Consider the following 15,021-nt stretch of genomic DNA (forward strand, 5'->3'; position numbering starts at 1 on the left):
AACTACTGAAGCCTGCATGCCTAAAGCCCATGCTCCGCAACAAGAAGCCACCGCAATGAGAAGCCTGTGCACCACAAGGAAGAGTAGCCCCCACTTGTCACAACTAGAGAAAACCCACGCGCAGCTACAAAGACCCAACACAGCCAAAAATAAATAAATAAAATAAATAAAATTTTTAAAAACGCCTCATTTTTGGCGCTTATAAAGTGTTAATTTTGGAAAAAAATACAGATAGGCGCGCGCGCACACACACACACACGTAAAAAATACTCATAATCCTACAACACAGAGACAATTAACCTTTGGTATATATCCATACTGACTTTCCTTTTCCCATATTATTTTTTAGATTGTGCTGTAGACTACTTTTTTCACTTTATAATATTATGAAAATATTGCTATGCAAATGGACAGAACAAAAACCATAAGCGGCTGGTAACCTGATTAAAAATGACTTCCCAAAATCAAATGTACAAGGATACACAAATGGAAAAATACCCTGAAACCATTTGATTTTATATTTATATCTCTTTTCTCGTAAGCTGATATCCTTGTTTATAGTGATAGTAACATAATTATTTGCTTTATCCTAATATATCCACACATATAGATACATATATAAAATATGTAGAATAGTTTCAGAATAAAAACACCAGTATTATTACTAATACTACCATTACTAAAAATTATTTAGGGAATACCCCCCAGAGAAATACAGATAAATTACTTTGCTTTTGCAGAATTATTTTGGAATAATCCTGCTGAGTTTACTTTGTCAGCAATACATAGTTAAGTTCATTTGTTTCATTCTGTTTTTGCTTCTAGAGTTTGCTTACCCCTCATATTAATTTAACTTTGTTTTATGATGATATAAAACTATAGGGCTTCCCTGGTGGCGCAGTGGTTGAGAGTCCGCCTGCCGATTCAGGGGACACGGGTTCGTGCCCCGGTTCGGGAAGATCCCACATGCCGTGGAGCTGCTGGGCCTGTGAGCCATGGCCGCTGAGCCTGTGCATCCGGAGTCTGTGCTCCGCAACGGGAGAGGCCACAACAGTGAGAGGCCCGCATACCACAAAAAACAAACAAAAAAAAAAAAAAAAAAAAAACTATAGAATTCCAAAATTAAATTCACAAAGCAAGATATATTCAGAGAAGTCAAACTTTCATTTCTGTGTCCAACTCCTGTTACTTTTATTCCTGTATAGTATTCATTTTTATTAGTTTTTATTTTTTCCTCATTTTTTTTTTTTGGTATAAGCAAATACATAATATGTGTATGTGAATTCCTAGTCCCTTCTTCTTCTTCTTCTTCTTTTTTTTTTAAATTGGGGTATAGTTGCTTTACAATGTTGTGTTACTTTTTGCTGTATAATGAAGTGAATCATCTATATGTATACATATATCCCCTCCCTCTTGGACCTCCCTCTCACCCTCCATCCCCCATCCCAACTATCTAGGTCACCACAGAGCACTGAGCTGAGCTCCCTGCGCTATATAGCAGGTTCCCACTAGCTATCTGTTTTACACATGGCAGTGCGCATACGTCAATCCCAATCTCTCAATTTATCCCACACCCCACAGCCCGTGTCCACATGTCTGCTCTGTATGTCTGCATCTCTACTCCTGCCCTGTAAATAGGTTCATCTGTACCATTTTTCTAGATTCCACAAGTATGTGTCAATATACAGTATTTGTTTTTCTTTTTCTGACTTACTTCACTCTGTATGACAGACTCTAGGTCCATCCACATCTCTACAAATGACCCAGTGTTGTTCCTTTTTTATGGCTGAGTAATATTCCATTGTATATATGTACCACATCTTCTTTATCCATACATCTATATTCAATAAAAAGGTAACGTATACAGTTTTACCTTTTGATTTTTTTCACTATACAATATATCCTGGTAATTACTGCACAGCAGTAGAGGTATATACTTGATTATACTCCATTATGGTTATGTACCTATATCATTCAATCAGTCCCCTGGGTGGTTTCCAGTCTGTTGTAGAGTAGGTACCACTAACAGTGGTTACAGTGAATAACTTCATGCATATATCTTTTCTATTTGCCAATGTATCTTTGGAATAGATTCCTAGAAGTGGGTTTGCTGGATCAAAGGGAAAATGCATATATATAATTTTGCTCCATATTGCCAAACTCCCCTCCACCAGGATCACACCATTTCATGTTACCCACCAGCAACAAATGACAGTGTCGTTTTCGCCACAGCCTCACCAACAGAGTATACTGTCGAACATTTCAATTTTGCCAGTCTGACAGGAGAGGAACAGTATCTCAGTGTGGTGTTTTTTTGTTTTTTTTTGTTTTTTTTCTCAGTGTGGTTTTAATTTGCATTTCTTTTACTGTGTGTGGAATTGAACACTGTCTTATATATGGAAGGGCCATTTGTGAATTTTTCTATGAATTTTGTTCATATCTCTCGCCCATTTTTCCAAAAGGTTATGGGTTTTTTCTTTTTTCCCCTAGCTTTATTATGATATAATTGACTATAATTGATATATAACACTGTATAAGTTTAAGGTGTACAACATGTTTTCATACACATATGTGACAATATGATTACTACTACAGCACTAGCTAACAATCTTCTCTTTTTTTTTTTAAGCTCTTTATATATTAAATATATAAACCCTCTGAGATACGGTTACAAATATATCTCTATTGAGATATAAATTGAGTTTATTTATTCACTTGGCTTGTGGTGTTTTCCTTTCTTGCTTTCTTTTCCCCCCTTTTTCACAACAGATTTTTTAAAAAAGTGTAGTCAAAGGGAATTCCCTGGCAGTCCAGTGGTTAGGACTTGACGCTTTCACTGCCAAGGGTCCAGGTTTGATCTCTGGTTGGGGAACTAAGATCCAGTAGGCCGTGCAGCATGGCAAAAAAAAAAAAAAAAAAAAAAGTTGGGACTTCCCTGGTAGCGCAGTGGTTAAGAATCTGCCTGCTAATGCAAGGGACACAGGTTCGTGCCCTGGTCCAGGAAGATCCCACATGCCGCGGAGCAACTAAGCCCACGAGCCACAATTACTGAAGCCCACGCGCCTAGAGCCCTGCTCTGCAACAAGAGAAGCCACTGCAATGAGAAGCCTGCGTACCACAACGAAGAGTAGCCCCCGCTCGCCAAAACTAGAGAAAGCCCGCGCGCAGCAATGAAGACCCAACACAGGCAAAAATAAATAAATAATTTTTTTTAAAAAGGGTCAAATTTATCAATCTTTTCCCTTATTGATTCTGGGTTTTGAGTTTTAGTTTAAAAAGTTTTCTTCATTCCCAGGTTATATTCTTTCCTGGTTAGAATCCCATCCACCTCTTTAGTCTCTCTCTCGCCAGGATGCTATACCCTCTTGTTCCATTGTCTTTTTGTCCCACCCATAAAGCAAAACCCAATCAGAGATGAATCGAATCCTACACTCTTGCACTTTATATACTCAGAGTGCTGCTAGAAAACACACACACACACAGACTGGTACCACTGCGAACTCATGGACTGAGCCTTAGTTGGACCCTCACCTTTGCTCAGCAGCTATTCCAAACCTTCTCCACTCTCCATAAACTCTCTATCCTTTTCCCACTTCATCTAAGCAGATATCTCTTCTTTTTTCTCACTTCACAGACAAAACCAAGCCAATCAGATAGGAACTCCTTCAGCTTCTTACTTCCTTCCCCCACCCTAGACCCATCAAAGCTGATCTCTCCATCACACTATGCAGTCCACTCCTGTTTGTTTCCCCCTAAGCATACAGCAAGCTCAGGTCTCTCCTACATGAGAACAAACAAACTCAATAAACTTTCCTGACCACGTACCCATGCTACCAGTCTCTCTCTCTATCCTTTCACGGCAAAACCTCGATAAAGAGCAGTGGCTATTCTGTCTCAACTTCCTCATCTCCTATTCACTCCTCGACCTACTGCAATCTGGATTTTACTCCTCTGAGACTAGTTGTGTCCTACCAACCATGCACTATTTGTAGCTCCCTGAACATGCCAGTCTTCATGCATTTACACATGCAGTCTCTGCCTGAAATGTACCCCTGTCACCCTTCCCTGTATTCCCCAATCCCTTCCCTCTCTATTTGCCTGGAAAATCCCTTCTCATTCTTTAAGTTCAGATGCTGCTTCCTCTGGACAGCCTTCCCCCAGGAGGTGGCTCAGTGCCTGCAGAGGCCCTGGAAGCTGAGAGGGGAGGGCCATAAACAACAGGAAATGGGGTGTGGTGATGGTAGAGGTGGTGTATGTGTGTGTGTTTGTGTTAATTCTGCAGGCCGTCTGGGCAGAGCCCCATGCTACACCTGGAAGAGAATTCAGGGGCTTCTGTCCAGAGGCCAGTGTGCCAGTCTGGGGGCCCAGCCAGGGTGGAGGTGGCCCTTGAGGTGCAGAATAACTGGCCAGACTAGCAGGGGTGTGCGACGCCTGACCTGCTTGCCTTGGCCAAGGGGGTAGTGGGGCAGGGTGGGGCAGGCTCCAGCAGACAGGCCCCAGCCCGCCAGCTCTGCACACAAAGCAGCCTTGGGATCAGGTTTCAGGAGGGTGTGTGTGTGAGTGCGTGAGAAGGAACAGGGGAAGGAGGAGGCAGAAGTTGTACGGGGACCTGTGCGTCTTTTCTTCTTGGATCCTAGAGCATAGCAATGTGGAGAGTTGAGGCTCTAGGAGGGTACATGCTAAGGGTGGGTCTGACCCCTGTGCCTCTCATAACAAGGCTGGACCCCAGGACCCATGAGGCTGCCCTGCCCACAGGCCTATAAATTGAGAGAGGACGATGACTCGGCACGATGGTCAGTCTGCCAGCCAGGATGGGCAACCCAGGACCCCTCAAAGGGATCTCTTAGTTCATTTAATGCCCAGCAGTGTGGCTGAGGTGAAGTGTAGAAGGTGAATGTCCCCAATTCTGGTTCGCCCACCTAAACCATTTCCTAAGGCCCAGAACATCAAGCCTGTGCCCTGAGACCAGCAGGAAAGCTAACTGAGGCTTACTAACTGGGAGGGGAGTAGTTCTTTGTGGTACCAGCAGACACAGAGTAGGATCTTCCTCCTAGTTCCCACCATCCCAACTGCAAAAGGTGCCTCCAGGGGCTTCCCTGGTGGCGCAGTGGTTGAGGGTCCGCCTGCCGATGCAGGGGACACGGGTTCGGGCCCCGGTCCGGGAAGATCCCACGTGCCGCGGGCTGGGCCCGTGAGCCATGGCCGCTGAGCCTGCGCGTCCGGAACCTGTGCTCTGCAACAGGAGAGGCCACAGCGGTGAGAGGCCCGTGTACCGCAAAAAAAAAAAAAAAAAGAAAAAGGTGCCTCCAGATGTGGGTTTGCTGGATTAGGGCAACACACGGTTTCAGCTCTCCATCTGTGCCTGTTTGGTTGTGTGGCCAGCCTTCTGGCCACAAGAGCCCAAGCAGCCCAGGAGACAAGAGGAAGGCAGAGCCCAGTAGTGGGTCCTGAGACCAGGGGCCACAGCACATCAGTCTGCCAGATTCAGCCACAGGCCTTGGCCCAAAATGAGTGAGACTGTCATCCAGTAGGGTGAAAGCCAAACCGCAGAGATCCTCCTTTCTAGAACCTGCTCTGGGAAGCGGTGGGGTGGATGAAGCAGAGGGACACACGTTTTCTAGAATCTACCTGTTCTTGTTTGGGATCTCGCTGTGGCAGCCCCACCATACATGGCCCTGCACAGTAAGACCTTGGTATATGTCCAAGCAAACAAGATAAGCACTTTGTCAATGCCTTGTCCAGCTTATGTCTTGCTGCCCCTTCTCTTGCTGACCCACCTGAATGGGTCCCACGAGAGAGCAGAAGTCTGAGGAGAAAGGATCATGAATATGCAGGGCAGGTGGGTCTATATCCTGCGAGAAGAGGCAGAGAAGACAAACAGCAGGTATCAACCAACAAGTACCGTTCCAAGCAAGAGCATGAAGTGCCTGCCTCCAATCTTAGGCAGGGCCAGATGGAGCTGGAGGATGCAGCCCCATTCAACAACTGCTTGCCTGCTCGGGGTCAGGCTCCGTGCTGAGTGCTGGCTGGGGACCTAAGGTAAACTAGCTTTGGTCCTTCTCCTCAGGAGCTAATGGTAGACACAGGTAAACAAATAACCATAAGAAAATAAGTCTGCACAGCCTGTGTTTTGGAATAGGGAGTGGTATAAAGGTCTCAGGCCAACTTAGGGGTATAGCAAAATCTTGAAGGAGGTGATGACAAAACCAAGCTGAGCCTTGGAAGACAAGTAAATGTGAGCCTCTTGGAGCATGGTGGGAAGGGTATTCAAGGAGGAGGGTCGTGCAGACAAGGGCACAGGAGAGAAGAGATCCAGAAGCAACCCTCCCTTCGAGACAAGGAGAGAGGCTGCTAAAGCTGCCAGGGTGGAAGCACCTGCCAAGGGCAGGGGAGCTTCAGCCTGGCCCCCCACCCAGTGACCTGCCCTCTCGTCCCACCCAGGCAGGCGCAGCAATGCGTGAGGAAGGACTGAGTGGGCGAGTGCATTCTGACTGGGTGTAAGTATAAGGCAGCTGAGGTGCGGGCTCTGCACAGAGGGAAAAGGCCGGGGCAGGGTGTGCATCAGCACAGCCAGGGTTGGCCTGATGCCCCAAGGCAGTGTCAGGGCCAGTTTCAAGGTGGATCATCACTGGCAACTTGGGGCACTCAGCTCATGCTCTTTCTTGTTAGCGCCTTGCAGTGGATATCTGCGTTCCTCCCCCACTTCTTCTGTAAAGCACCTACTTTTTATTCCATATGGTCCTAGTTGAGCTGACCCCCCACCACCGCTGCTGGGATGGGCGCATGGTCCAGGCTGGCCAATTAAGGTACTTCACCCCTCAGAACCACAGTAACTGGCTCAACAATGGGCACGTGATCCAAGTGGGATGAATCAAATTCTCTGGGATTTAATATTTGGACACTAGGGTATATGGGAGTCTCTCTTTTTCTCCGAGATAGTGAGCTGTAAAGACCATGTAAGCCTAGAACAGTGCTTGTGCAAACCATGGCCCAGAGGTCAGCTGCCTGTTTGTATAAATAAAGTTTTATTAAAACACAGCCACACTCATTCATTTACCTAATGTCTATTGTTTGCTTTAATGTTATAACGGCAGAGTTGATTAGCTGTGACAGAGAATATATGGCCTGCAAAGCCGAAAATACTCACTATCTGGACTTTTAAGAAAAAAAATTTGCCACCCCTGGGCCTAGAACCGCTGGAGCCATCTTCTGTGGCTACACAGAGAAACTGTCTACAGAACAGTCAAACCCAGGGAAAGCAGAGCCAAGACGTGGGGAGAAAGATGCTGAGTCCTAGTCCGGGTGGGCCTGAAGACAGTTCAGCCCTGAACTTAACAGGTAAGTCAGCCAATCAATTTCCTTTTTGCTTGAATTAGTTTGACATGGATTTCTACCGACTACAACAGCTACTAGAAGATAATGCTTAAGCTCCTTCGTCTGGTTTCCAAAGCCCCTGTGATCTGACTCTCCTGCGTCAACCTCCCCGCCTCAGATACCCCTCTCTTCTCCTCCCTTTCCCTAAGCTCTAGCCATATCCAACTACTTATAGATTCTAGAATCTGCCAGGCTCTTTAACACCTCCATGCCTTTCCACTTGCTGTTCCCTTTGCCTGGAATTCTCTTCCCCTTCTCATTCGCATGCTGAATTTCTGCTCCTTCTTCAGCCCAACTCCAGCGTCTCTGCCTCTGCACAGGTAGGGTCTTCCCTGAGCCACACAGGGCTGACGGAGCCTCTCCAGGTCCCCACGGTTCTCCGTGCCCCTTCCTGGCACTGACTGCACACTAATGTGCCTGTTCCCTCCCCGGCACGCAGCCAGGATGGAGCAGGTGCTCCATAACTGACTGCTGGCTGGAAGAGGGAGGAGCGCTCAGGGTGACCGGCTCCACAGTGTGGATCTCCCTGGGCCAATGCAGGTGGAGTTTCTGCTCACCTGCGGAGCTCTGAGGACTGCCTTGTGCGGCACATCATGGACACTTTGATCTCCCTGCTCCGAAGGGCCAGGCTTCCAGTGATGTCCTTACTGTTTCCTAGTAAACCCCTCCTGGTCTGAAATACTGCCAGCTGCTGCCCCTCTGTCTGCTTAGGGACTTTGGCCACATCTGTGTCCAGACAGGCTGGAGCCACATGCATGACATGTATGACAGGCAGAGAGGCCTGCGCTGAAGGAGGCTCTCAAGGGGGCAGTGCCTGGGCTCCTGCTGACAGGGCTCCCCTGACTCTGCTGACAGCCTGTACCCAGAGTGGACCAAGGAGGAAGGGAAGGGGCCCGACTTCCTGATAAGGGGAGGGGAGCGTGGGGAGGCGAGGAGAGAATGGCGAGCTGAGAAGCCGCTACGAGAGGCAAGCACACCTCCCTCAGTGACAGCCTGGACAATGGCCAGAATGTCTACAGAGGCCACTTAACCCAGAGCCCAAGGACACGATCCGATCCCCAGACCCACCCTCCAGCTCTCCAATACGTGCTAAGCCCCAGCTTATCCCAGGTACCGTGCTAGTCACTGGGAATATGATAATAAACAGCTCAGAGCCCCAGCTTCGTGATTAATGGATGAGGCAGCCAAATACACACAGAGGCAATAGTGAAACACACGACAAACGCCACAGTAACAAGAGTAATAACAGCAGTTTACAGGTACTGAGCTCTTGCAACGTTCTAGACACTGTCCTAAGTGTTCTATGCTTGTCGTCCTATTTCATCCACACAAGAACCTCATGGATCGGCACAACGTGCATCAATACTTTTATTTATGGCACTGCCTTCGGGATACATGAAAGCCACCGGACCCTTCGGGAAGCGCGCCATCAGGGATGGAGAGGGCAAGACCAGACCACAGGGCGTTGCACAGGGAGAAAAGCGAGAGTGTTTGAGAGAGAGGAGGTGATCTCTGTAGAAACGTGGTAGTGGAGGAGAGGACAGAAAGGGACCGGGAGCTGGCGAGTGAAGCGGGAGGCAGAGACCCGAGCCTGCTTGTACTGGGGGAAGAAGCCCGCAGAGAAGGCGGAGGGAGGGGGTGCGAGAGACAGAGAGGCAGCAGTGGAGAGGCCACCAGGAGGCGAAGGGGACTGGATCAGAGTACGGGGAGAGGGACACAGAGGGCAGGGTGCCTTTTCCCTGGGAAAAGGGGGAGCACGCGAGGGTGGCCACCCTGATAGGTGCACTGGGAGCTGGGGGGACCTCATTTCTCCGGGGAATCTCTGGGGTTTGGGATTATGAGTGTGCAGGTCTGGGCTGTAGGAACTGATGAGTGGGAGAGGTTTGAAGCAGTCACTGTGGTAAGTCAACCAGGGACGGGACTGCTGAGCAATGCTGAGCACTGGCAGAGGCTGAAGACCAGGACGCCACCGTGGGGCCAATACATGTATTCGTGAGTCTCTGTTAACAGTTCAGCAGCCCGGAAACAAGCAGGAAAAGTGGCTGGATCAATTTCACCAAGTTCGGGCACTGCTTTATAAGGTGAGCTGGAAGGACAGGAGCGTGACAGAACTCAAACAGATGGTGAGAATACCAATGATGATGGATAGGGCCGTGGTGGAGGGGTGGTGGCTGTGGTTTTGATGGTGAGGAAGGCCAGGCCAGGCCAGGCCAGTGCAGTTGATCAAGCGAAACCTAGGAGTCATTCTTTTCTTTTTTAGTCCCATTTGCCCTGGATCATCACATTCTACAAAGAGAAACACCTATTTTATGAACAATCCTCTATCTTGCCAGTTGGGACGGAGTCATTCTTGACTCATTTCTTTTTCCTGTCTGTCTCTCTTCTGGGTCATCAGCAAATCCTGTTACTCTCTAAACATAATGTGAATCCCTCCACTTATCTCCATCTCTGCTGCTACCACCAGGTCCACATCATCACCTTGTGGCTGCTGCAATGGTCAGTGACCAGCTTCTGCTCTGGCCCCTCATTCCATGCTCTAGAAAGGCCAGAAGCGTACTCCTAAATCATCAACCATATCATGACATTCCTCTGCCTAGAACCTTCTCACTGCCCTCTGAACAAAACCAAACTACAGATGACAATGACTAATCCTCCTCACCTGCCTCTCACCTCATTTCAGGGCCTCCTCCTGACTCACCCTGAAACAGTATACGTTGGCCTCCTGTCCAGTCCTTGAATACAACAAACATCGCTCTGTCTCTAGACCTTTCCAGAACCCCTCTGGACCTTCCCGAGGCTGGCTCTTCGTTTTCATTCGGATCTCTGTTCAAATGTCACCTCTTCAGAGACGTCTTCTCCAACCCCTCTGTCAAGGGTGGGTTTCCTCCTCCTGTCTCTATCACTCACCTTTGTTTTATTTTCTTCGTAAACATTTAGCACCGTTTAAAATTATCTTGTTCATTTGCTTACTCTCTCTCATGTGTACCAGTTTATTATAATTGGAGAATGCGAGCTCTGTGTGACTAGGGATCTGCCTATTTATTTCACTGCCATATCCCCCAGCACCTAGAATTGTGCCTTGCCTGGTAGGTAGGTGCTGAATTAATATTTATGAAGTGAGTTCAGAGATCTGCCTCCCACCAAGTCTACAAAACCACTGGCATCTGCTCCACTTTTCCTCCTTTCCTCCTGATAACAATGAGGAAGCATCCACTCAGCTATTGAAGACCAACCTCTCCTCATGTGCAATGTCTTACTATGTCAATCAGGTAAAGGGTGAAGTCCTCACAGTGGCCTACGAGGCCATCCACGATCCCAGACACCTCCCTCCCCCACCCACTACCGTCCCTCTTCTCACTCTACCACAGCCACACTCCTTGCTGCCTTGGGGCCTTTACTGGAGCTGTTTCCTCTGCCTAGCACACCCCCCTCCAGATATTCAGCTGGCTAACTCCCTCACCTCCTTCCAGTCCATACCCAAATTCTGCCTTTCTCAGGAGGTGAACCCTGACTATCCTATTTAACACTCAACCTGCTCCTATCACTTTGCCATACTGTTTCTTTTCTCCCCCACAGTATTTGTCTTGTTCTAATTTACTAAATAATTTGCTTATAAGTTGTTTATTGTTGGCATTTCCCTATTAGTATAAAAGCTTCATAAAGGTAAGATCTTGAGATGAGGAGATTGCCTTGGATCATCCAGGTGGGCCCTAAATGCATTCACAAGTGTCCTTAAAAGAGAGAGGCACAGGGAGATTCTACCACATACAGAAGAAAAGGCGATGTGACCTCAGGGACAGAGACTGAAGTGATGCCAGCAGCCACGAGAAGCTGGAGGAGGCAAGGAACGGATAACCGCCCAGAGCGTCTGGAGGGAGTGCAGCCCTGCTGACACCTTGATTTCAGCCCGAAGACGCTGATTTTGGACTTCTGGCTTCCAGAGCTGTGAGAGAATCATTTGTTACAGGAGCAAAAGGAAACTAATACAGGTACCTTATTTTCTGAGCCCCATAGGAAAATGGAATTTCCAGAAGGGTTCAGCCAGTTTTTTCTCTGCTCAGAAATGAGACAACATGACGGTGAATGAGCAGCAGCTGTGCTCTCAGATGAGACCCTCTACCTTCAGAGAAGGGGGCTGAGGGAGGCAGCCCGGGTGAGGGCACAGGGGCGGTTGTTGCCGACCACCACTGCTTACAGTCCCAGGAAGGACTGCAAAGAAAAGGCTGGAAAACGTGATTGTTTCAGGAGGGTTCAAGTTCCAAACATCCAGACGCCTATGTCCAACTGGTGGTTGATGATCTCCATCTTACGCTCAGACCTATACCCTGAGTTCAAGTCTTACATGCAACTGCTTCTGAAACTTCTTGCCTGAGATATTCCACTGGCACCTACACTCAATGTCTTTTTAAAAAGGAGTCTATTTTCTCCCCCTAAACCTATTCCTCTCTCTCTTTCTCCCTCTCTCTTCAGTGAAGAGCACCCAAGTCACAGACTGAGGGGCAACCCATCCGGCTATTCGCTGCCTCTAGGGCCTGAGCGTGACCTAACTGCTTCTCTCTGCAGGGAAGGGTGAAGGGCAATGCCAACTGTGCTGGCCAGGGAAGTCTGAAGCCCTTGAACCCATGTGGCTGCATTTCATCACACTTCTCTTCACTGTCCCAGGGTGGGCAATACATTAATGCAGACTCTGCTCTTGCCATTTCCCATGCTGGTCCTTCTCGGCCCTAGCTGGGGGCTCTAGTCCTATGCGGAATACTCTTGCTACCTTCTTTAGCCCAGGGGCTCCAGCATTATTCTTGACCTTGGAGACCTTGGGTGAGGCCTCAGGGGCAGAATTCTCTCTCCCCAGACACCAGATCAATTGCCAAATGGAATGGGTCATGCTAGTGACAGATGGGAACCCCTGTCACAGTTGTATTATCAGGATGCAAAGGGAGATTGCACTACAATAAGAATTCCAGGCCCTGTACAGACACAGATGCTGCTACTCTCACTACTGCCACGTCTCACCTCTACACAGATGTCCTGACCCCTGCAAACCCAAATGGTCCTATATCTGAATTCACGACAAGCTAAGAGGCACTCTGAGAGAGACTGCCTTATCACTGTGTATTATCTTTACCACACACGCCTAATACTTAGAACAGCACATAGCATGTTTAAGGTAATCAATGAACAAATGAATAAACAGCCACAACAACGGGCCCTGCACATGGAGCAGGGATTTGTCACAGTCAAAAATCACTGAGCTGCAGCCTTCAATTTCCTCTTTCACATGCATCCATCCTGAGCTCCCCTACTCTCTGCTGCACTCAGCACCCAATGGCCAACCAGCCAACCATCAGGAAGAGAACCAGAGACTTTCTGTAGGTCATTCTAGGGACCTTCCCAAGACATGGCACTGCTAATGCCTGGTACAGTAAAGGGTCCTGGAGACAAGCAAGCCCCAGCCCATCTTGTCCACTCCTTGGAAGATCTTTAGATGCTCCATATTATTGATAGTATTGACTTAGGCTCAAATCCCTAGCCTTTCCTGACCTCAGTACCTTGTGAGGGCCTCTGTGACTTAATCTCCTACATGTGACAGCCAAGAGCCTTAATTCTGATGCTTGTCTGGCTCTCTTCCCCCAGGCTCTCTATGACCTTTCTGATCTCTGGTAGCCCTGATGGTTGACTATCTATGGCCATAGACCGTTAATGATCCTTGTGTTTGGTCTAGCACCACCTTCCTTGGCGGTTCCCTCCCCCCTCAACTGCAGGCTCAGTCAAATATAAAGTGAAGAAGAGAAACTCTGAAGCAATTATCATCAGTCTCAATACCTATAGTGTATTCCTTCTTCAAAAAGCAGGAAACAGGAGAGATGAGCTTCCTTCTAAATCTAAACTGGTAAACTCCAGACCTGCCTTGACTTCTTCTCCTCCAGTGAGCTTACTCTCTACCTTACCTCAGCTATTTACTCCTAAATTATACCCTAGACCAGGCCATTACTAACTAAAGCTCTCTCTAATCTCAATCTCAAACTCCCAGTCTCTGACTGTCTCCACCTATCTATATGTCTATAGCTCACCTGCTCTTGTAGCAAAACTCCAACAATCCTTCAACACACTGGGATCTTCAAGCCATTGGTTCTACTATCTTTTCACTGTCCTTTACCTCCTTATGTTCTTACTGCTATTCTCACCCGGCTTAAATTCCAAGTCAAACAGTACAATCACCTCCTTGCATTCATCCTCAACTTCTTTGCTCCTCCCTCACTCAGCTGAAACACAACTCTGGTTAAATTCCACTTCCTTCCTACTCTGGGCATGGACCTGCACAGATGAATGCAGCTGGCGAGAGAAAAACGCATGCTGGCTCGTCTCACCTTAAGTTCAAGTGAGTGAAAGATATGGAAACAAACTAAGTGTCCATCGATGGATGAATGGATAAAGAAAATGTGATACACACACACACACGAATATTATTCAGCCACAAAAAAGAACTAAATCTTGCCATTTGTGACAACATGCGTAGACCTTGAGGGTGTTAGGCTAAGTGAAGTAAGTCAGACAGAGAAAGACAAATATCATATGATCTCACTTATATGTGGAATCTAAAATAAACAAACAAACCAACCCAAGCTCACAGAAACAGAGAACAGACGGGTGGTTGCCAGAGATGGGGTTGGGGGGGCTGGGGCACAGGCAAAATGGGTGAAGGGGGTCAAAAGGTACAAAATTCCAGTTATGAAATGTATGTCACAGCATGGTGACTACAGTTAATAAAACTGTATTGCATATTTGAAAGTTGCTAGAGAGTAAATCTTAAAAGTTCTCACTACAAGGAAAAAAGTTCTGTAATTGTGTGGTGATGAATGTTAACTAGACTTATTGTAGGGGTCATTCTGCAATATATACAAATATGGAATCATTATGCTATAACCTGGAACTCATATAATGTTGTATGTCAATTACACCTCAATTTAAAAATCTCAATAGAGCTGGAAAAAAATTCTTAAAAAAAAATTTAAGGGATTGAGGCCCTTAAACTGCTGAGCAATTGTCCTGTAGTTACTAGCCCCGTTATTCTCCCATTCCCCTAGATAACTATTCATACTTTCTTCTTTGAGTTCACATTTCCAACACCTCCTCCCTTATTCTTATTCTCAACAGATGATCCTGCTCATCACTGCACTGAAATATCAGAATCAGAACAGAACTTCTACAGGTTCCATACCACCACTTGTCTGCATTTGTGCCTACGATCTCTACTTTCTTTTCTCTCTGAAGTGTCCATACTCATAACTAAGGCCAACTTTTGTTCCCTAGACCTTGTCCCTTCCCAATAGCAAACAAATGTTATTTTTCCCATATTAAAAAAATATTTTCAAAAGCTTTAACACTTTCATTTTTCCAACTCTCTGTTATGAAAAAACTTCAAACATACAGAAAAGTTGAAAGAACAGTACAGTGACCACCGAGATTCAGTTATCACACATTTCTTTCTCTTTACCGAAACACACCTTGAGAAGGAGCTCTCTACACTCGCCATTTCTTTCTTTCTTTTTTTAATTTTATTTTATTTTTACTGAAGTATAGCTGATCTACAGTGTCGTGCCAGTCTCTGCTGTACAGCAAAGTGACTCAGTTATACACATAGAAACATGC

The 15,021-nt window shown here is 46.9% G+C and overlaps 1 protein-coding gene across 6 annotated transcripts in view; it reads right to left on the bottom strand.

Moving 5' to 3' along the window:
* ST3GAL3 (ST3 beta-galactoside alpha-2,3-sialyltransferase 3) overlaps positions 1 to 15,021 on the bottom strand; it is a 238,671-nt gene that overhangs the window by 30,558 nt on the left and 193,092 nt on the right. The gene's annotated exons all lie outside the window — the stretch shown is intronic.

The sequence above is a fragment of the Grampus griseus genome (assembly GCF_964374135.1).
Source record: "Grampus griseus genome assembly, chromosome: 1".
NCBI classification, from domain to species: Eukaryota; Metazoa; Chordata; class Mammalia; order Artiodactyla; family Delphinidae; genus Grampus; species Grampus griseus.